Consider the following 25253-nt stretch of genomic DNA (forward strand, 5'->3'; position numbering starts at 1 on the left):
TTGTAGTACATGTACTATACAGCTCTCTACATGTAGTGTACTGCTCTCTACCTGTACTACATGTAGTATACTGCTCTCTACCTGTACTACATGTAGTGTACTGCTCTCTACCTGTACTACATGTACTATACTGCTCTCTACATGTACTACATGTACTATACTGCTCTCTACCTGTACTACATGTACTATACTGCTCTCTGCCTGTACTATATGTACTATACTGCTCTCTACCTGTACTACATGTAGTATACTGCTCTCTACATGTAGTACATGTACTATACTGCTCTCTACCTGTACTACATGTACTATACTGCTCTCTACCTGTACTATATGTACTATACTGCTCTCTACCTGTACTACATGTACTATATTGCTCTCTACCTGTACTACATGCACTATACTGCTCTCTACCTGTACTACATGTACTATATTGCTCTCTACCTGTACTACATGTACTATACTGCTCTCTGCCTGTACTATATGTACTATACTGCTCTCTACCTGTACTACATGTACTATATTGCTCTCTACCTGTACTACATGCACTATACTGCTCTCTACCTGTACTACATGTACTATATTGCTCTCTACCTGTACTACATGAACTATACTGCTCTCTACCTGTACTACATGTACTATATTGCTCTCTACCTGTACTACATGCACTATACTGCTCTCTACCTGTACTACATGTACTATATTGCTCTCTACCTGTACTACCTGTACTATACTGCTCTCTGCCTGTACTATATGTACTATACTGCTCTCTACCTGTACTACATGTACTATACTGCTCTCTACCTGTACTATATGTACTATACTGCTCTCTACCTGTACTACATGTACTATATTGCTCTCTACCTGTACTACATGCACTATACTGCTCTCTACCTGTACTACATGTACTATATTGCTCTCTACCTGTACTACATGCACTATACTGCTCTCTACCTGTACTACATGTACTATATTGCTCTCTACCTGTACTACCTGTACTATACTGCTCTCTGCCTGTACTATATGTACTATACTGCTCTCTACCTGTACTACATGTACTATATTGCTCTCTACCTGTACTACATGTACTATACTGCTCTCTGCCTGTACTATATGTACTATACTGCTCTCTACATGTAGTACATGTACTATACTGCTCTCTACCTGTACTACATGTACTATACTGCTCTCTGCCTGTACTATATGTACTATACTGCTCTCTACCTGTACTATACTGCTCTTTACCTGTACTACATGTAGTATACTGCTCTCTGCCTGTACTATATGTACTATACTGCTCTCTTCCTGTACTACATGTACTGTACTGCTCTCTACCTGTACTACATGTACTATACTGCTCTCTACCTGTACTACATGTACTATACTGCTCTCTACCTGTACTACATGCACTATACTGCTCTCTACCTGTACTATATGTACTGTACTGCTCTCTACCTGTACTACATGTACTATACTGCTCTCTACCTGTACTACATGCACTATACTGCTCTCTACCTGTACTACATGTACTGTACTGCTCTCTGCCTGTACTATATGTACTAAACTGCTCTCTGCCTGTACTACATGTACTGTACTGCTCTCTACCTGTACTACATGTACTATACTGCTCTCTACCTGTACTACATGTACTATACTGCTCTCTACCTGTACTACATGTACTATACTGCTCTCTACCTGTACTATATGTACTATACTGCTCTCTACCTGTACTACATGTACTGTACTGCTCTCTACCAGCATTACATGTAGTATACTGCTGTATACTTGTAGTAAATTATATATATATATATATATATATATATATATATTACTGCTCTCTGCCTTTACTAGAGTGTATGTATTGCATTCTGTTATACCTGTACTACATGTTGTGTACTTCTCTCTATCTGCACTGCATGTAGTAGTATAGTAATATGTATATAGCGCAGTACTGTTCATGTATATAAGGAGGTCGTAAATGCCCTCACGCCTCTTATAAGAAAAATCTATAATTTACCATGTTCTGTTGCTCTCTGTTACCATTGACCCTGTTATGGTGGTATTAGCACTGAAGTTAAACTATTGAACTGTTAAGTGATTATTGCTGAGAACATGGCAGCATTGCAAATGATATTTTTATGTATTTTATCACATCCCTCCATACTTACTGTAGGTGTGCACTACAAGCTGCATCTATGATAATACACCATGTATAATATGTTGTGTGATACAGTATGCCTTGATTTGTGCCTTTAGGCTGCTAGGAGATGCCAGCATAGATGAACTGGGGAGTATGTGCCCCAGTGTGGGGGAAATGCCCTTATTAATAATAGTGACCCAATAACGATACTGCTCCCCAAGAGTACCCCTGTGATAGTGCCTTCCATAATGTGCCCAGTAACAATGCCCACCATAGTGCACCCAGCAGTAATAAGGCTCTCTATAATATTAATGATGACCCCTGTAGTACCTCCAGTAGTATCTATCCACCTTTTATAGTATACACAGTATTTATAATGTCCCTTATAAGACCCCCAGTGGTTACTGTCTAAAGCCCCCTATATTGCACCTGTAGTTTTAATGTCCCCTGAAATGCCCCCTATAGTGGCACACAAGTTAATATGTCTACTTATAGTGGTCCCAGTAGTTATAGTGCTTCCTTTGCTACTTTCACACTAGTGTTTCTATTTTCCGGTATTGAGATCCGTCATAGAGTCTCAATATTGGAGAAAGCCGTATCATCAGTAACCGTATTATCAGTAACGGAAGCATTTTTGCTGAACCCTGTCGGATCCAGCAAAAATGCTAGTGTGAAAGTAGCCTGAAACCTCCACCAGTTTTAATGCCCCACTATAGTGCCCCAGTAATTAAAATGCTCCCCCATAGTGCCTTAGTAGTTATAATGCTCCCCTGAAGTGCACAGTAGTTTAATGCCCTTGTGTGGTGCCCCCAATGGGTATAATGCCCTCTTGTAGTGCCCTAGTAGTTATAAGTTACTCCAGTCGTGCTCCAATAGATATAATCCCCTCCTGTAGTGCCCCAGTAGTAATAATACCCTCCTGTAGTTCCCCAGTAGTAATAATACCTATATAATACCTATAGGTATAATGCCCTCCTTTAGTGTCCCAGTAGTAATAAGGCCCTCCTGTGGTGCCCCTATAGGTATAATGCCCTCCTGTAGTTCCTCAGAAGGCATGATGTCCCCTGTAGTTCCATCAGTACATACAGACGTGGACAAAATTGTTGGTACCCTTTGGTCAATGAAAGAAAAAGTCACAATGGTCACAGAAATAACTTTAATCTGACAAAAGTAATAATAAATTAAAATTCTATAAATGTTAACCAATGAAAGTCAGACATTGTTTTTCAACCATGCTTCAACAGAATTATGTAAAAAAATAAACTCATGAAACAGGCATGGACAAAAATGATGGTACCCCTAACTTAATATTTTGTTGCGCAACCTTTTGAGGCAATCACTGCAATCAAACGCTTCCTGTAACTGTCAATGAGACATCTGCACCTCTCAGCAGGTATTTTGGCCCACTCCTCATGAGCAAACTGCTCCAGTTGTGTCCGGTTTGAAGGGTGCCTTTTCCAGACTGCATGTTTCAGCTCCTTCCAAAGATGCTCAATAGGATTGAGGTCAGGGCTCATAGAAGGCCACTTTAGAATAGTCCAATTTTTTCCTCTTAGCCATTCTTGGGTGTTTTTAGCGGTGTGTTTTGGGTCATTGTCCTGTTGCAAGACCCATGACCTGCGACTGAGACCAAGCTTTCTGACACTGGCTAGTACATTTCTCTCTAGAATTCCTTGATAGTCTTGAGATTTCATTGTACCCTGCACAGATTCAAGACACCCTGTGCCAGACGCAGCAAAGCAGCCCCAGAACATAACAGAGCCTCCTCCATGTTTCACAGTAGGGACAGTGTTCTTTTCTTGATATGCTTCATTTTTTCGTCTGTGAACATACAGCTGATGTGCCTTGGCAAAAACTTCGATTTTTGTCTCATCTGTCCACAGGACATTCTCCCAGAAGCTTTGTGGCTTGTCAACATGTAGTTTGGCATATTCCAGTCTTGCTTTTTTATGATTCGTTTTCAACAATGGTGTCCTCCTTGGTCGTCTCCCATGTAGTCCACTTTGGCTCAAACAACGACGGATGGTGCGATCTGACACTGATGTTCCTTGAGCATGAAGTTCACCTTGAATCTCTTTAGAAGTCTTTCTAGGCTCTTTTGTTACCATTCGGATTATCCGTCTCTTAGATTTGTCATCAATTTTCCTCCTGCGGCCACGTCCAGGGAGGTTGGCTACAGTCCCATGGATCTTAAACTTATGAATAATATGTGCAACTGTACTCACAGGAACATCTAGTTGCTTGGAGATGGTCTTATAGCCTTTACCTTTAACATGCTTGTCTATAATTTTCTTTCTGATCTCTTGAGACAGCTCTTTCCTTTGCTTCCTCTGGTCCATGTCGAGTGTGGTACACACCATATCACCAAACAACACAGTGATTACCTGGAGCCATATATATAGGCCCAATGGCTGATTACAAGGTTGTAGACACCTGTGATGCTAATTAGTGGACACACCTTGAATTAACATGTCCCTTTGGTCACATTATGTTCTGTGTTTTCTAGGGGTACCATCATTTTTGTCCATGCCTGTTTCATGAGTTTATTTTTTTACATAATTCTGTTGAAGCATGGTTGAAAAACAATGTCTGACTTTCATTGGTTAACATTTATAGAATTTTAATTTATTATTACTTTTGTCAGATTAAAGTTATTTCTGTGACCATTGTGACTTTTTCTTTCATTGACCAAAGGGTACCAACAATTTTGTCCACGTCTGTATAGTCATATAGTGCCCCCTACAGTTATAATGGCTCCCACATAGTGCTCCCAGTTAAAAAGTACTTGCAAAGGCTGTAGTTATAACCCCCCCCCCTCCTCCCCCCCACAGTGCCTCCACCAGGTATAATGTCCTATTTAGCACCCCCAGCATTCACAAAGCCCCCCCTGTAGACACAAAAATAACCAAAAAAATACTCACCTGACCTGCCACCACCAGAGGCCCGAGTTGCAGGCCTCTGGATTCAGGTGGCCATGTCAAAGTCCCTGCTCCGCCTACATCTTAACACATGCATGTATAATGACATCATCATGCTGCATGAAATCCGGTGCAGGTGGTTGCAAGTGAGCGGCAATGGTAATTCAACAGTATAGTCGTCCTTAGGACAGTGATATAGTTGTATAGCCAGCAGCCGTAACATTTGGGGCCCTGGAAAAGCAACTGGCGCTCAAGCCACAAATATTTTGATCTGGCGACACCCCTGGAGAGCAGTATTATACATGTAGTAGCAGTACAATGCATGTAGTACAGGCAGAGAGCAGTATAGTACATATAGTACAGGTAGAGAGCAGTATCGTACATGTAGTACAGGTAGAGAGCAGTATAGTACATATAGTACAGGTAGAGAGCAGTATAGTACATGTAGTACAGGCAGAGAGCAGTATAGTACAGGTAGAGAGCAGTATAGTACAGGCAGAGAGCAGTATAGTACAGGTAGAGAGCAGTATAGTACATGTAGAGAGCAGTATAGTACATATAGTACAGGTAGAGAGCAGTATAGTACATGTAGTACAGGCAGAGAGCAGTATAGTACATATAGTACAGGTAGAGAGCAGTATGGTACATATAGTACCGGCAGAGAGCAGTATAGTACATATAGTACAGGTAGAGAGCAGTATAGTACATATAGTACAGGTAGAGAACAGTATAGTACATATAGTACAGGTAGAGAGCAGTATAGTACATATAGTACAGGTAGAGAACAGTATAGTACATGTAGTACAGGCAGAGAGCAGTATAGTACATATAGTACAGGCAGAGAGCAGTATAGTACATATAGTACAGGTAGAGAGCAGTATAGTACATATAGTACAGATAGAGAGCAGTATAGTACAGGTAGAGAGCAGTATAGTACATATAGTACAGGTAGAGAGCAGTATAGCACATGTAGTACAGGTAGAGAGAAGTATAGTACATGTAGTACAGGTAGAGAGCAGTATAGCACATTTAGTACAGGCAGAGAGCAGTATAGTACATATAGTACAGGTAGAGAGCAGTATAGTACATATAGTACAGGTAGAGAGCAGTATAGTACATGTAGTACAGGTAGAGAGCAGTATAGCACAGTTAGTACAGGCAGAGAGCAGTATAGTACATATAGTACAGGTAGAGAGCAGTATAGTACATATAGTACAGGTAGAGAGCAGTATAGTACATTTAGTACAGGCAGAGAGCAGTATACTACATGTAGTACAGGTAAAGAGCAGTATAGTACAGGTAGAGAGCAGTATAGTACATATAGTACAGGTAGAGAGCAGTACAGTACATGTAGTACAGGTAGAGAGCAGTATAGTACATTTAGTACAGGCAGAGAGCAGTATAGTACATATAGTACAAGTAGAGAGCAGTATAGTACATATAGTACAGGTAGAGAGCAGTATAGTACATATAGTACAGGTAGAGAGCAGTATAGTACATTTAGTACAGGCAGAGAGCAGTATAGTACATATAGTACAAGTAGAGAGCAGTATAGTATAGGTAGAGAGCAGTATAGTACATGTAGTACAGGTAGAGAGCAGTATAGTACATATAGTACAGGTAGAGAGCAGTATAGTACATGTAGTACAGGCAGAGAGCAGTATAGTACATATAGTACAAGTAGAGAGCAGTATAGTACATATAGTACAGGTAGAGAGCAGTATAGTACATGTAGTACAGGTAGAGAGCAGTATAGTACATGTAGTACAGGCAGAGAGCAGTATAGTACATGTAGTACAGGCAGAGAGCAGTATAGTACATATAGTACAGGTAGAGAGCAGTATAGTATAGGTAGAGAGCAGTATAGTACATGTAGTACAGGTAGAGAGCAGTATAGTAAATGTAGTACAGGCAGAGAGCAGTATAGTACATGTAGTACAGGCAGAGAGCAGTATAGTACATATAGTACAGGTAGAGAGCAGTATAGTACATGTAGTACAGGTAGAGAGCAGTATAGTATAGGTAGAGAGCAGTATAGTACATGTAGTACAGGTAGAGAGCAGTATAGTACATGTAGTACAGGTAGAGAGCAGTATAGTACAGGTAGAGAGCAGTATAGTACAGGTAGTACAGGTAGAGAGCAGTATCATACATGTAACATAGTAACATAGTACATAAGGCCGAAAAAAGACAATTGTCCATCCAGTTCGGCCTGTTATCCTGCAAGTTGATCCAGAGGAAGGCAAAAAAACCCTGTGAGGTAGAAGCCAATTTTCCCCACTTTAGGGGAATAAAAAATTCCTTCCCGACTCCAATCAGGCAATCAGAATAAATCCCTGGATCAAAGACCCCTCTCTAGTAGCTATATCCTGTAATATTATTACACTCCAGAAATACATCCAGGCCCCTCTTGAATTCCTTTATTGTACTCACCATCACCACCTCCTCAGGCAGAGAGCTCCATAGTCTCACTGCTCTTACTGTATAGAATCCTCTTCTATGTTTGTGTACAAACCTTCTTTCCTCCAGACGCAGAGGATGTCCCCTCGTCACAGTCACCGTCCTGGGGATAAATAGATGATGGGTGGCAGTACAATGCATTCAGTACAGGTAGAGTGCAATCCACTGCAAGTTATACAGATAGAGAGCAGTATAGCACATTTAGTACAGGCAGAGAGCAGTATAGTACATATAGTACAGGTAGAGAGCAGTATAGTACATATAGTACAGGTAGAGAGCAGTATAGTACATATAGTACAGGTAGAGAGCAGTATAGTACATTTAGTACAGGCAGAGAGCAGTATAGTACATATAGTACAGGTAGAGAGCAGTATAGTACATATAGTACAGATAGAGAGCAGTATAGTACATGTAGTACAGGTAGAGAGCAGTATAGCACATTTAGTACAGGCAGAGAGCAGTATAGTACATATAGTACAGGTAGAGAGCAGTATAGTACATATAGTACAGGTAGAGAGCAGTATAGTACATTTAGTACAGGCAGAGAGCAGTATAGTACATATAGTACAGGTAGAGAGCAGTATAGTACATTTAGTACAGGCAGAGAGCAGTATAGTACATATAGTACAAGTAGAGAGCAGTATAGTATAGGTAGAGAGCAGTATAGTACATGTAGTACAGGTAGAGAGCAGTATAGTACATGTAGTACAGGCAGAGAGCAGTATAGTACATGTAGTACAGGCAGAGAGCAGTATAGTACATATAGTACAGGTAGAGAGCAGTATAGTACATATAGTACAGGTAGAGAGCAGTATAGTACATATAGTACAGGTAGAGAGCAGTATAGTACATACAGTACAGGTAGAGAGCAGTATAGTACATGTAGTACAGGTAGAGAGCAGTATATTACATATAGTACCGGCAGAGAGCAGTATACTACATGTAGTACAGGTAGAGAGCAGTATAGTACATATAGTACCGGCAGAGAGCAGTATGGTACATATAGTACCGGCTGAGAGCAGTATAGTACATATAGTACAGGTAGAGAACAGTATAGTACATATAGTACAGGTAGAGAGCAGTATAGTACATATAGAACAGGTAGAGAACAGTATAGTACATGTAGTACAGGCAGAGAGCAGTATAGTACATATAGTACAGGCAGAGAGCAGTATAGTACATATAGTACAGGTAGAGAGCAGTATAGTACATATAGTACAGATAGAGAGCAGTATAGTACATATAGTACAGGTAGAGAGCAGTATAGCACATTTAGTACAGGCAGAGAGCAGTATAGTACATATAGTACAGGTAGAGAGCAGTATAGTACATATAGTACAGGTAGAGAGCAGTATAGTACATTTAGTACAGGCAGAGAGCAGTATAGTACATATAGTACAGGTAGAGAGCAGTATAGTACATGTAGTACAGGGAGAGAGCAGTAAAGTACATTTAGTACAGGCAGAGAGCAGTATAGTACATGTAGTACAGGTAGAGAGCAGTATAGTACATGTAGTACAGGCAGAGAGCAGTATAGTACATATAGTACAGGTAGAGAGCAGTATAGTATAGGTAGAGAGCAGTATAGTACATGTAGTACAGGTAGAGAGCAGTATAGTAAATGTAGTACAGGCAGAGAGCAGTATAGTACATGTAGTACAGGCAGAGAGCAGTATAGTACATATAGTACAGGTAGAGAGCAGTATAGTACATGTAGTACAGGTAGAGAGCAGTATAGTATAGGTAGAGAGCAGTATAGTACATGTAGTACAGGTAGAAAGCAGTATAGTACATGTAGTACAGGTAGAGAGCAGTATAGTACAGGTAGAGAGCAGTATAGTACATGTAGTACAGGTAGAGAGCAGTATAGTACATATAGTACAGGTAGAGAGCAGTATAGTACATGTAGTACAGGCAGAGAGCAGTATAGTACATATAGTACAAGTAGAGAGCAGTATAGTACATATAGTACAGGTAGAGAGCAGTATAGTACATGTAGTACAGGTAGAGAGCAGTATAGTACATATAGTACAGGTAGAGAGCAGTATAGTACATGTAGTACAGGCAGAGAGCAGTATAGTACATGTAGTACAGGCAGAGAGCAGTATAGTACATATAGTACAGGTAGAGAGCAGTATAGTATAGGTAGAGAGCAGTATAGTACATGTAGTACAGGTAGAGAGCAGTATAGTAAATGTAGTACAGGCAGAGAGCAGTATAGTACATGTAGTACAGGCAGAGAGCAGTATAGTACATATAGTACAGGTAGAGAGCAGTATAGTACATGTAGTACAGGTAGAGAGCAGTATAGTATAGGTAGAGAGCAGTATAGTACATGTAGTACAGGTAGAGAGCAGTATAGTACATGTAGTACAGGTAGAGAGCAGTATAGTACAGGTAGAGAGCAGTATAGTACAGGTAGTACAGGTAGAGAGCAGTATCATACATGTAACATAGTAACATAGTACATAAGGCCGAAAAAAGACAATTGTCCATCCAGTTCGGCCTGTTATCCTGCAAGTTGATCCAGAGGAAGGCAAAAAAAACCCTGTGAGGTAGAAGCCAATTTTCCCCACTTTAGGGGAATAAAAAATTCCTTCCCGACTCCAATCAGGCAATCAGAATAAATCCCTGGATCAAAGACCCCTCTCTAGTAGCTATATCCTGTAATATTATTACACTCCAGAAATACATCCAGGCCCCTCTTGAATTCCTTTATTGTACTCACCATCACCACCTCCTCAGGCAGAGAGCTCCATAGTCTCACTGCTCTTACTGTATAGAATCCTCTTCTATGTTTGTGTACAAACCTTCTTTCCTCCAGACGCAGAGGATGTCCCCTCGTCACAGTCACCGTCCTGGGGATAAATAGATGATGGGTGGCAGTACAATGCATTCAGTACAGGTAGAGTGCAATCCACTGCAAGTTATACAGATAGAGAGCAGTATAGCACATTTAGTACAGGCAGAGAGCAGTATAGTACATATAGTACAGGTAGAGAGCAGTATAGTACATTTAGTACAGGCAGAGAGCAGTATAGTACATATAGTACAGGTAGAGAGCAGTATAGTACATATAGTACAGATAGAGAGCAGTATAGTACATGTAGTACAGGTAGAGAGCAGTATAGCACATTTAGTACAGGCAGAGAGCAGTATAGTACATATAGTACAGGTAGAGAGCAGTATAGTACATATAGTACAGGTAGAGAGCAGTATAGTACATTTAGTACAGGCAGAGAGCAGTATAGTACATATAGTACAGGTAGAGAGCAGTATAGTACATTTAGTACAGGCAGAGAGCAGTATAGTACATATAGTACAAGTAGAGAGCAGTATAGTATAGGTAGAGAGCAGTATAGTACATGTAGTACAGGTAGAGAGCAGTATAGTACATGTAGTACAGGCAGAGAGCAGTATAGTACATGTAGTACAGGCAGAGAGCAGTATAGTACATATAGTACAGGTAGAGAGCAGTATAGTACATATAGTACAGGTAGAGAGCAGTATAGTACATATAGTACAGGTAGAGAGCAGTATAGTACATACAGTACAGGTAGAGAGCAGTATAGTACATGTAGTACAGGTAGAGAGCAGTATATTACATATAGTACCGGCAGAGAGCAGTATACTACATGTAGTACAGGTAGAGAGCAGTATAGTACATATAGTACCGGCAGAGAGCAGTATGGTACATATAGTACCGGCTGAGAGCAGTATAGTACATATAGTACAGGTAGAGAGCAGTATAGTACATATAGTACAGGTAGAGAACAGTATAGTACATATAGTACAGGTAGAGAGCAGTATAGTACATATAGAACAGGTAGAGAACAGTATAGTACATGTAGTACAGGCAGAGAGCAGTATAGTACATATAGTACAGGCAGAGAGCAGTATAGTACATATAGTACAGGTAGAGAGCAGTATAGTACATATAGTACAGATAGAGAGCAGTATAGTACATATAGTACAGGTAGAGAGCAGTATAGCACATTTAGTACAGGCAGAGAGCAGTATAGTACATATAGTACAGGTAGAGAGCAGTATAGTACATATAGTACAGGTAGAGAGCAGTATAGTACATTTAGTACAGGCAGAGAGCAGTATAGTACATATAGTACAGGTAGAGAGCAGTATAGTACATGTAGTACAGGTAGAGAGCAGTACAGTACATTTAGTACAGGCAGAGAGCAGTATAGTACATGTAGTACAGGTAGAGAGCAGTATAGTACATGTAGTACAGGCAGAGAGCAGTATAGTACATGTAGTACAGGTAGAGAGCAGTATAGTACATATAATACAGGTAGAGAGCAGTATAGTACATGTAGTACAGGTAGAGAGCAGTATAGTACATATAGTACAGGTAGAGAGCAGTATAGCACATGTAGTACAGGTAGAGAGCAGTATAGTACATATAGTACAGGTAGAGAGCAGTATAGTACATTTAGTACAGGCAGAGAGCAGTATAGTACATATAGTACAAGTAGAGAGCAGTATAGTATAGGTAGAGAGCAGTATAGTACATGTAGTACAGGTAGAGAGCAGTATAGTACATGTAGTACAGGCAGAGAGCAGTATAGTACATGTAGTACAGGCAGAGAGCAGTATAGTACATATAGTACAGGTAGAGAGCAGTATAGTACATATAGTACAGGTAGAGAGCAGTATAGTACATACAGTACAGGTAGAGAGCAGTATAGTACATGTAGTACAGGTAGAGAGCAGTATAGTATAGGTAGAGAGCAGTATAGTACATGTAGTACAGGTAGAGAGCAGTATAGTACATGTAGTACCGGTAGAGAGCAGTATAGTACAGGTAGAGAGCAGTATAGTACAGGTAGTACAGGTAGAGAGCAGTATAGTACATGTAGTACAGGTAGAGAGCAGTATATTATAGGTAGAGAGCAGTATAGTACATGTAGTACAGGTAGAGAGCAGTATAGTACATGTAGTACAGGTAGAGAGCAGTATAGTACAGGTAGAGAGCAGTATAGTACAGGTAGTACAGGTAGAGAGCAGTATCATACATGTAACATAGTAACATAGTACATAAGGCCGAAAAAAGACAATTGTCCATCCAGTCCGGCCTGCCATCCTGCAAGTTGATCCAGAGGAAGGCAAAAAAAACCCTGTGAGGTAGAAGCCAATTTTCCCCACTTTAGGGGAATAAAAAATTCCTTCCCGACTCCAATCAGGCAATCAGAATAAATCCCTGGATCAACGACCCCTCTCTAGTAGCTATAGCCTGTAATATTATTACGCTCCAGAAATTCATTCAGGCCCCTCTTGAATTCCTTTATTGTACTCACCATCACCACCTCCTCAGGCAGAGAGCTCCATAGTCTCACTGCTCTTACTGTATAGAATCCTCTTCTATGTTTGTGTACAAACCTTCTTTCCTCCAGACGCAGAGGATGTCCCCTCGTCACAGTCACCGTCCTGGGAATGAATAGATGATAGGTGGCAGTACAATGCATTCAGTACAGGTAGAGTGCAATCCACTGCAAGTTATACAGATAGAGAGCAGTATAGCACATTTAGTACAGGCAGAGAGCAGTATAGTACATATAGTACAGGTAGAGAGCAGCATAGTACAGGTAGAGAGCAGTATAGTACATATAGTACAGGTAGAGAGCAGTATAGTACATATAGTACAGGCAGAGAGCAGTATAGTACATATAGTACAGGCAGAGAGCAGTATAGTACATATAGTACAGGCAGAGAGCAGTACAGTATATGTAGTACAGGCAGAGAGCAGTATAGCACATTTAGTACAGGCAGAGAGCAGTATAGTACATATAGTACAGGTAGAGAGCAGTATAGTACATATAGTACCAGCAAAGAGCAGTATAGTACATATAGTAACGGCAGAGAGCAGTATAATACATATAGTACAGGTAGAGAGCAGTATAGTACATATAGTACAGGTAGAGAGCAGTATAGTACATATAGTTCCAGCAGAGAGCAGTACAGTACATATAGTACCGGCAGCGAGCAGTATAGTACATGTAGTACCGGCAGAGAGCAGTACAGTACATATAGTACCGGCAAAGAGCAGTATAGTACATGTAGTACCGGCAGAGAGCAGTACAGTACATATAGTACCGGCAGAGAGCTGTATAATACATACAGTACAGGTAGAGAGCAGTATAGTACATATAGTGCAGGTAGAGAGCAGTATAGTACAGGTAGAGAGCAGTATAGTAGATATAGTACAGGTAGAGAGCAGTATAGTACAGGTAGAGAGCAGTATAGTACAGGTAGAGAGCAGTATAGTACATATAGTACAGGTAGAGAGCAGTATAGTACAGGTAGAGAGCAGCATAGTACATATAGTACAGGTAGAGAGCAGTATAGTACAGGTAGAGAGCAGTATAGTAGATATAGTACAGGTAGAGAGCAGTATAGTACAGGTAGAGAGCAGTATAGTACATATAATTTCAGCAGAGAACAGTACAGTACATATAGTACCGGCAGAGAGCAGTATAGTACATGTAGTACAGGCAGAGAGCAGTACAGTACATATAGTACCGGCAGAGAGCTGTATTGTACATATAGTACACGTAGAGAGCAGTATAGTACAGGTAGAGAGCAGTATAGTACAGGTAGAGAGCAGTATAGTACAGGTAGAGAGCAGTATAGTACAGGTAGAGAGCAGTATAGTAGATATAGTACAGGTAGAGAGCAGTATAGTACAGGTAGAGAGCAGTATAGTACATATAGTACAGGTAGAGAGCAGTATAGTACAGGTAGAGAGCAGTATAGTAGATATAGTACAGGCAGAGAGCAGTACAGTACATATAGTACCGACAGAGAGCAGTATAGTACATATAGTACAGGTAGAGAGCAGTATAGTACAGGTAGAGAGCAGTATAGTACATATAGTACAGGCAGAGAGCAGTACAGTACATATAGTACCGGCAGAGAGCAGTATAGTACATGTAGTACCGGCAGAGAGCAGTACAGTACATATAGTACCGGCAGAGAGCTGTATAGTACATATAGTACACGTAGAGAGCAGTATAGTACAGGTAGAGAGCAGTATAGTACAGGTAGAGAGCAGTATAGTACATATAGTACAGGTAGAGAGCAGTATAGTACAGGTAGAGAGCAGTATAGTACAGATAGAGAGCAGTATAGTAGATATAGTACAGGTAGAAAGCAGTATAGTACAGGTAGAGAGCAGTATAGTACAGGTAGAGAGCAGTATAGTACAGATAGAGAGCAGTATAGTAGATATAGTACAGGTAGAGAGCAGTACAGTACATGTAGTACCGGCAGAGAGCTGTACAATACATACAGTACAGGTAGAGAGCAGTATAGTACATATAGTGCAGGTAGAGAGCAGTATAGTACAGGTAGAGAGCAGTATAGTAGATATAGTACAGGTAGAGAGCAGTATAGTACAGGTAGAGAGCAGTATAGTACAGGTAGAGAGCAGTATAGTACAGGTAATGAGCAGTATAGTACAGGTAGAGAGCAGTATATTACATATAGTACAGATAGAGAGCAGTATAGTACATATAGTACAGGTGGAGAGCAGTATATTACATATAGTACAGGTAGAGAGCAGTATAGTACATATAGTACAGGTAGAGAGCAGTATATTACATGTAGTACAGGTAGAGAGCAGTATAGCACATGTAGTACAGGTAGAGAGCAGTATAGTACATGTAGTACAGGTAATGAGCAGTATAGTACATATAGTACAGGTAGAGAGCAGTATAGTACATATAGTACAGGTAGAGAGCAGTATAGTACATGTAGTACAGGTAGAGAGCAGTATAGTACATGTAGTACAGGTAGAGAGCAGTATAGTACATGTAGTACAGGTAGAGAGCAGTATAGTACAGGTAATGAGCAGTATAGTACATATAGTACAGGTAGAGAGCAGTATAGTACATGTAGTACAGGTAGAGAGCAGTATAGTACATGTAGTACAGGTAGAGAGCAGTATAGTACATGTAGTACAGGTAATGAGCAGTATAGTACATATAGTACCAGCAGAGAGCAGTATCGTACATATAGTACAGGTAGAGAGCAGTATAGTACATTTAGTAAAGGTAGAGAGCAGTATAGTACATATAGTACAGATAGAGAGCAGTATAGTACATATAGTACCAGCAGAGAGCAGTATAGTACATATAGTACCGGCAGAGAGCAGTATAGTACATATAGTACAGGTAGAGAGCAGTATAGTACATATAGTACCAGCAAAGAGCAGTATAGTACATATAGTACCGGCAGAGAGCAGTATAATACATATAGTACAGGTAGAGAGCAGTATAGTACAGATAGAGTGCAGTATAGTAGATATAGTACAGGTAGAGAGCAGTATAGTACAGGTAGAGAGCAGTATAGTACAGGTAGAGAGCAGTATAGTACCGGCAGAGAGCAGTATAGTACATGTAGTACTGGCAGAGAGCAGTACAGTACATATAGTACACGTAGAGAGCAGTATAGTACAGGTAGAGAGCAGTATAGTACAGGTAGAGAGCAGTATAGTACATATTGTACAGGTAGAGAGCAGTATAGTACAGATAGAGAGCAGTATAGTAGATATAGTACAGGTAGAGAGCAGTATAGTACAGGTAGAGAGCAGTATAGTACAGGTAGAGAGCAGTATAGTACAGGTAGAGAGCAGTATAGTACAGGTAATGAGCAGTATAGTACAGGTAGAGAGCAGTATATTACATATAGTACAGATAGAGAGCAGTATAGTACATATAGTACAGGTAGAGAGCAGTATATTACATATAGTACAGGTAGAGAGCAGTATAGTACATATAGTACAGGTAGAGAGCAGTATATTACATGTAGTACAGGTAGAGAGCAGTATAGCACATGTAGTACAGGTAGAGAGTAGTATAGTACATGTAGTACAGGTAATGAGCAGTATAGTACATATAGTACAGGTAGAGAGCAGTATAGTACATATAGTACAGGTAGAGAGCAGTATAGTACATGTAGTACAGGTAGAGAGCAGTATAGTACATGTAGTACAGGTAGAGAGCAGTATAGTACATGTAGTACAGGTAAAGAGCAGTATAGTACAGGTAATGAGCAGTATAGTACATATAGTACAGGTAGAGAGCAGTATAGTACATGTAGTACAGGTAGAGAGCAGTATAGTACATGTAGTACAGGTAGAGAGCAGTATAGTACATGTAGTACAGGTAATGAGCAGTATAGTACATATAGTACAGGTAGAGAGCAGTATAGTACATGTAGTACAGGTAGAGAGCAGTATATTACATATAGTACAGGTAGAGAGCAGTATAGTACATATAGTACAGGTAGAGAGCAGTATAGTACATGTAGTACAGGTAGAGAGCAGTATAGTACATGTAGTACAGGTAATGAGCAGTATAGTACATATAGTACAGATAGAGAGCAGTATAGTACATATAGTACAGGTAGAGAGCAGTACAGTACATATAGTACAGGTAGAGAGCAGTACAGTACATATAGTACAGGCAGAGAGCAGTATAGTACATGTAGTACAGGCAGAGAGCAGTATAGTACATGTAGTACAGGTAGAGAGCAGTATATTACATATAGTACAGGTAGAGAGCAGTATAGTACATGTAGTACAGGTAGAGAGCAGTATAGTACATGTAGTACAGGTAGAGAGCAGTATAGTACATGTAGTACAGGTAGAGAGCAGTATAGTACATGTAGTACAGGTAGAGAGCAGTATAGTACATGTAGTACAGGTAGAGAGCAGCACAGTACATATAGTACAGGTAGAGAGCAGTATAGTACATGTAGTACAGGTAGAGAGCAGTATAGTACATGTAGTACAGGTAGAGAGCAGTATAGTACATGTAGTACAGGTAATGAGCAGTATAGTACATATAGTACAGGTAGAGAGCAGTATAGTACATGTTCAGTACAGGTAGAGAGCAGTATATTACATATAGTACAGGTAGAGAGCAGTATAGTACATATAGTACAGGTAGAGAGCAGTATAGTACATGTAGTACAGGTAGAGAGCAGTATAGTACATGTAGTACAGGTAATGAGCAGTATAGTACATGTAGTACAGGTAGAGAGCAGTATAGTACATATAGTACCAGCAGAGAGCAGTATAGTACATATAGTACAGGTAGAGAGCAGTATAGTACATATAGTACAGGTAGAGAGCAGTACAGTACATATAGTACAGGCAGAGAGCAGTATGGTACATGTAGTACAGGCAGAGAGCAGTATAGTACATGTAGTACAGGTAGAGAGCAGTATATTACATATAGTACAGGTAGAGAGCAGTATAGTACATGTAGTACAGGTAGAGAGCAGTATAGTACATGTAGTACAGGTAGAGAGCAGTATAGTACATGTAGTACAGGTAGAGAGCAGTATAGTACATGTAGTACAGGTAGAGAGCAGTACAGTACATATAGTACAGGTAGAGAGCAGTATAGTACATGTAGTACAGGTAGAGAGCAGTACAGTACATGTAGTACAGGTAGAGAGCAGTATAGTACATATAGTACAGGTAGAGAGCAGTATAGTACATGTAGTACAGGTACAATGCAGCCTACTACAAGTTATACAGGTAGAGAGCAGTATAGTACATGTAGTACAGGTAGAGAGCAGTATAGTACATGTAGTACAGGTAGAGAGCAGTACAGTACATGTAGTACAGGTAGAGAGCAGTATAGTGCATGTAGTACAGGTAGAGAGCAGTACAGTACATGTAGTACAGGTAGAGAGCAGTATAGTACATGTAGTACAGGTAGAGAGCAGTATAGTACATGTAGTACAGGTAGAGAGCAGTACAGTACATGTAGTACAGGTAGAGAGCAGTATAGTGCATGTAGTACAGGTAGAGAGCAGTATAGTACATGTAGTACAGGTAGAGAGCAGTACAGTACATGTAGTACAGGTAGAGAGCAGTATAGTGCATGTAGTACAGGTAGAGAGCAGTATAGTACATGTAGTACAGGTAGAGAGCAGTACAGTACATGTAGTACAGGTAGAGAGCAGTATAGTACATGTAGTACAGGTAGAGAGCAGTACAGTACATGTAGTACAGGTAGAGAGCAGTATAGTGCATGTAGTACAGGTAGAGAGCAGTATAGTACATGTAGTACAGGTAGAGAGCAGTACAGTACATGTAGTACAGGTAGAGAGCAGTATAGTACATGTAGTACAGGTAGAGAGCAGTACAGTACATGTAGTACAGGTAGAGAGCAGTATAGTGCATGTAGTACAGGTAGAGAGCAGTATAGTACATGTAGTACAGGTAGAGAGCAGTACAGTACATGTAGTACAGGTAGAGAGCAGTATAGTGCATGTAGTACAGGTACAATGCAGCCTACTACAAGTTATACAGGTAGAGAGCAGCACCCTGTGTATTGATGTTTTATTTTATAATCTGGAAAACCCCCTTATTAGATTTGATAGCCAGAATGAGGCTTCTGATTAGATCATTTTCATTTCTGTGGTATTTTTCTGCTTCCATCAGTAAGTTATTGTTTTGTGCCTTGTGTTACAATCATTGACTCCTCATCTGGTCTTTCCTGGTCCTTCAGTCTTCAGCCACTTTGCACGTTAACAGAAAGCTCCAGCAAGTAGACATATTCACCGAGCCAGCGAAACATTCACTAGAGCTCCAGAAGAATTACAACTTAACAGGAGGGCTTAATGCATTTCCATTCAGGGGTCCATATTTTTTTCTTCACTTTAGGTGCTAAATATCCCCTGTGACATATTTTGCAGTCATAATGTACCCGTCTATGCATTACTGTTGCCTGTCCTCAATTCCACAAGGATATTTACTGCTCTGAAAAGATTGCTGTGTTTACTACAGTAACTATATTACAAGGTCTGAAAACAGCACTAAAATCCAGCCAGAGCTATGTTTTTTAAGAGGACCCATTCTGTGCTGTCTGTAAATAAATGAGACCAATCACACGTACCAGTGACCGAATAGTGAATGTTACATTTTGAGGCAAATCATTAAGTTACATTTATGTATTTTTATTGTTTTATTTTTTAATCTAATTTCTGATTTACTTAATTTGATTATTTGTCAGATTTTTTTTTTCATTGCATACAATATTTTAGATTTATTAATTTTTTTTTTTTTTTTTTTAGCATTTATTAATTTATATCATTTATATCAATGTGTTAATCTACACTACGGCTGTGATCCACCGCTGTGCTGCTCCACATACCCATCAATCCAAATTCATCACAATTGGACTTCTTGCAGGCGGGCCAGGCCTGCTCTCTTCCCCGATTCAGGCTACAGCCTACTTGCCAGTAAGAGCTTTCTTCTAGGGATGAGCGAACCAGAACTTCAGGGGGTTAGGAATTCCATTATAGGTTCAGTTATAACAGAATATAATGCAATTCGTAGACAGAATGCAAAACAGAAGCCTTTAAGAGGCATTCCATTTTGATCCATCATAATAGAAGTCGGATCCATCCGGTTTCCATTATGGAGGACTTTGTTCTCCGTCCAGCACACTCGGGGGTGTTGGTCATGTGTTATAAGGTGGTAGACAGCCATGTGTTATAGCATGGCTGACCGGAACCCTACCCCATATTTAGGATAGTGATGTTTATTTACTTTAGTCTTCTCTATGTGATTTGCTTGTGTTATCGTATATTTAATCACACTTAATACATATATTTATTCACTTAGCCTGCGTAAGTTTATTTATTCTCAAATCTTTTGAATGTTGGTGTAAGAAGAGTAGGTTTTGAGCAAATAATTATGCCTATCGTTGATAGGGTGTTACATAGAGAGAGAGGGTAGTTTGGTACCGCCACTCCGAATGGGAACCAGGGCATTCATGGGAATGAGTAATTCACATTACATTACAGAGAAGAAAGCAGAAGCGTTAATAAACTGCATCTGTCTTCTTCTCGGGACCCTTTCTAGAGGCAGGAGCAGGACCTTTTATTCAGCACTGTGCTGTGGTCAGGTCAGAAATACAGCTGATCTCACAATCAGGATTGAGGTAGCAAACCACGGCTCTGCAGGCCACATGTGGACCTCTGGTCATGCGCCTCTGGTCTACAAGCTAGCAGCTGATTGGTCCCTCAGAATAGCCTGATATCAACCACGGAGAAACAGTGAATGTGATTGGTGAGAACCTTCACTAAATAAGTCTTCAAGTTCCACCCCATAGACTTTTTTATAAATGGGCAGATTCCTATGGGATAAACCCTAAGAGAATTTTAGGACTTGCAGATGCTGTTTAGATGTATCATATATTGTTGCTAATTGGAAACTCAGATTCCTCCAGATCTACTGAAAATAAATGGTTTGAGAATTTAGTCTGAATAACTGGAAACAAATACTAAATATAACAACAACCCTAATAAAGTGACTATTGATGGTGGGCGAAAATCAATATTTTAAGGGGAAGTGACAAATAATGATGGTAATTTATTAACAAGTGTCAAAATCATAGGAGAAGCTTCACATGAAATCCACAGACTCATTCATGTGGATGAAGAACTGAATTACCCAGACAATCAACCCATGTAGAGCCCACGCTGAGATCCTGCACAATATTAATGCAAATATTCAAACAAATTAGTAAATTCACAGACGTTATAGGAACGCCAGTGATTATATGTACGGCAGGAATATAGTATGAGGCTTAGCCACGGTTAGGACACCTGAGATGCACGGTTACAGTTAAAAGAACACTGTAAGCAAAATAGATGCAAGAGAGAGGCAGGTGGACTGTCGTGACCCCAGGGTTAGGCAACACAGGGTTTGTTTGTAGTCTGTAACCATGGTGACACATTGGCTTGCGGAGGACATGTACACGGAAAATTGATTCTTAAAATGATTCTTTAATCAAGACAATGTTCTATGTTGCTACCCTTATGGGTGTAGATGCAAAAGGGAAATAAAGAGTTGCAAAAGTATACAAACCCTTCAACTGAATCTGAGTTATATAAACGAAGGGTGCAGGCGTAAGAGTGGTGCCTGCTCTATATTACAACTGATGCTCTGCTGCAATGGCAGGGATCAGAAGTGATTTGGAGTTTACCGCTTAGATGCTGTGGTTAATAGCAACTGTGGCATGTAAGTAGTCATCAATGGGAGGAGCCAGAACAGAAGAACTATACAGATGGCACTATTGCAGGGAAATGTGAGTTTTTATTAAAGATAAGTGCGTGTGTGTGTGTGTAGAAGAGCTGTATGTATCTACCAGAGCTGTATGTGTGTAGCAGAATTGTATGAGTGTAGCAGAGCTGTATGTGTGTAGCAGAGGTGTATGTATGTAATGTTACTGTATATGTGTAGCAGAGCTGTATGTGTGTGTGGAAGTGCAGTGTGTGTATAGCAAAGCTGTGTGTGTACCAGACCTCTGTGTGTGTGTGTCGCAGACAAATACTTAAAAATAATCTAGCCGAACAAGAAGCATGGCCGGATACAACAGAACAAGGAGACACATTTATTTGGATAGGTACTTTTAATGAAGTGACCACATGCACCATTGCTGGTTGTTACAATGGTTACAGATGACATACTAAGGGTAACAGGAGCTAATAAAAACTATTTTCCTTTCCCTAAAGTTACTGACCTTGACCCATCTTCTTCAGTAAACCACATTCCCTTTAAATAAGACCTAGAAAATATTTTTTCTAATTTTCTGTTGTCTAAACCTGGGGTGCGTCTTATAGTCCGGTGAGTCTTATAAAGTGCAAAATATGGTATTGAGGGGAAAAAATTATAGTAAAAAACAACTGTTTTCCCTTTACAAAATGGTTTATTAAGGAAAAAATATAATAGATAAAAACTACACATAATTGTTATCTCCACAACTGCACATATACAAAAGAAGGTAAAAAAAAAAGTTGATCAGTCTTATATACCCCATAATGGTACCAATGAAGATCTAAAAAACACAAAACATCATACAGCTCTATCAATATAAGGTCTTGGAATGCTGTAACAAAAAAATACAATAAATTAAGTGTTTTTTATTGGGCAAAGGCTGTGAAAAGTAAAAAAAAAAATATATATATATACATTACTGGAAAATAACACCTAGAGGGAGTTAAGATAAAGAGTCTTTTTTACAATATAGCAATGCTGGAGAGTGTTACATTTAGCAATCAAAGTTCTGACATCCTTCCTTTACACACAGCTCCATAGACTTTTTTTGGTCTGGCATCACTGTTGTTGTGCAATTACTGGACATTGAAAATGGCCAAATAGTGGGACTTCGAGAAGCTGGACGATGTCTACAGTATTGAGAGAAGTTTCTGTAGTGCATTGGTGGTGTTATCACTCTATAGGAAGAGCAGCTCTCAAAGGACAGCAATAGCTTCACAAACTAATACTGCAGTAGCCCCTGCAGTAACTGTGCAGGCCATCATAAACTGTCTACTCAAAGTAGGGCTGCAGTCACGCACTTCACTAGCTTGTATGCCACTGACCTGCACCGATGCTGAGAGAGAGACAGTTGCAGGAAATGTTCTGCCCAGCAAAGTTAGAAAATAATTACAGTCTACACTACCTTCTGCCTCAGTCAGGGTATTCAGAAGTGTTTAGTGTGGTTATAGCACCATCTAGCAGTGTTGAATTGTAATACACTTTATTTTCCTGTTACAAAGACTAATGCATTGTGGGTGGTGCACTGCATTGTGGGAGTGCAAGGCATACTGGGAAAGAGAAATTTCCAGGAAGCATCATCAGAGCTGTCCTATGCATTTTTCCATCTCAAACTCCACCATCCTTGTAAAAGCATGTCTGGTGAAAGATGTACCTTTGTTTCAGGGACATCATGTTATGCAGAGCTGTTCAGTTAGTTTGTAATTGTTAGGCCTCATGCACACTGCCGTGTTTCACGGACGTATGCGGGCCGTGGAACCGCGGCCTGGATCCCTCCTGAGAGCAGGAGCGCACGGCGTCACTGGTTGCTATGACGCCGTGCGCTCCCTGCTGCCGGCACAGTACAGTAATACACTGGTATGATCTATACCAGTGTATTACTGTATTGCGGCGGCAGCAGGGAGCGCACGGCGTCATAGCAACCAGTGACGCCGTGCGCTCCTGCTCTCAGGAGGGATCCAGGCCGCGGTTCCACGGCCCGCATACGGCCGTGGAACACGGCAGTGTGCATGAGGCCTTACTCAGGGAGTCATGAATGTTAGATACCCATGCAATCCTATGTATAGGCAGCCATTTTACCATGTGCTTTCGTTGTCATTGTAAATGTTATAAAACATGCTATCCTATGCTTTATACTTAAATATGTTATTTGTATTCTTGTAGTTTTACCACACATATACAATCTGTCACTCACGCGCACCACACAGAGAGTACAACCTGTTGACCAATAAACAAGTTAGACTACAAAGAACCGTCCTCTTATTTGGAAGACAGGAATGGTTTATGCTGTATGTCAGACTTAGTGTTGATCGCGAGTATTCTAATCGCAAATAGCGGCACTTTGAGAATTCGCAAAGATCTAGAATATAGTGCTATATCTTCGTAATCGCTAGTGTTGGGCGAGCATGCTCGGCCAAACACCATTTTGACTTGAGCATCGTGATGCTCGGCACATCGCGGTGTTCGGCCAAACAATGCGCGTGCTCGAGCTCGATGCTCGAGTGTCCTCCTTGCACATTTGTTGGCTGCTACACAGCCAATAAACATGCGGGGAAGTACTGGCACTCACTGTACTGCCGTAGCCATGTTGGTTACTGGCATTACAGTGATTGGCTGTCCGGAACTCGTCATCGGGTGCTATATAGTACCCAATGACACGTGGTTCAGCTCAGTCTTAGTTACGGCGAGCTGCAGCAGAAGGGACAGATAGCGTAGGGACAGGAATTATATATTTTTTTTAAGCAGGGTTTAGTGTTGAAAGGTGTTAGAGACCCAAAAGTGAAAGGTGCTGAAAGGTGTTAGAGACCCTTTTAAGGACTATCGTTTTATCTGGCTGCAATATATATTATTAGCGCAACCTTCGCTAAATTGCGTGCAATTGTTTGGCCGCTGCTGACAGTGACACAACCTCTGCTACATCTATTGTGTTACATTTGCACATCCTAAATATATGTGACATTCAGCGCAACTGTTTGGCCGCTGCTGACAGCGACATTACCTGCGCTACATCTCCTGTATAACATTTGCGCATCCAAAATATCTGTGACATTCAGTGTAATGTTTTCCTAGCCGCTAGTGACAGCGACATTACCTGCGCTACATCTCCTGTATAATGTTTGCGCATCCTAAATATATGTGACATTCAGTGTAATCTATTTGCTAATACACTTATAAAACCTGCGCTACTGTACGTGTGACATACTTGCAAGCATATATACCATTTAATATGCTGAAGGCGAGCAGTAAGGGACGGGGAAATGGCCATGCTACCGATGGTGCATTCAGAGGCCGTGGCCCTGGGTGCGGTGAAACTGTGCCTGCTGCCAGAGCACAAGAAACACACTCATCCACGATACCTAGCTTCATGTCCCAGGTTGCAGGGCGGCGAAGGACACCACTCTCGAACTCCAGCCAGTGCGACTAGGTGGTCGGTTGGATTGCAGCAGATAATGCTTTCAGTCGGTTTAGCACCACCCTGTCTTCCACAAAGTCCAGTCTCAGTAGCCAAGAGTCTGGTCAACAGAATCCTCACCCTGATCCTCTTTCCTCCCACCGTGGAGAGTCTTGGCAAACAAGTGATCCCACGCTCTGATATTCTGAGGAGCTCTTTTCATAGCCATTCTTTGTTTTGGGCCACTTGCCA

Source organism: Bufo gargarizans, chromosome 8 (assembly GCF_014858855.1).
Source record: "Bufo gargarizans isolate SCDJY-AF-19 chromosome 8, ASM1485885v1, whole genome shotgun sequence".
Lineage (NCBI taxonomy): Eukaryota > Metazoa > Chordata > Amphibia > Anura > Bufonidae > Bufo > Bufo gargarizans.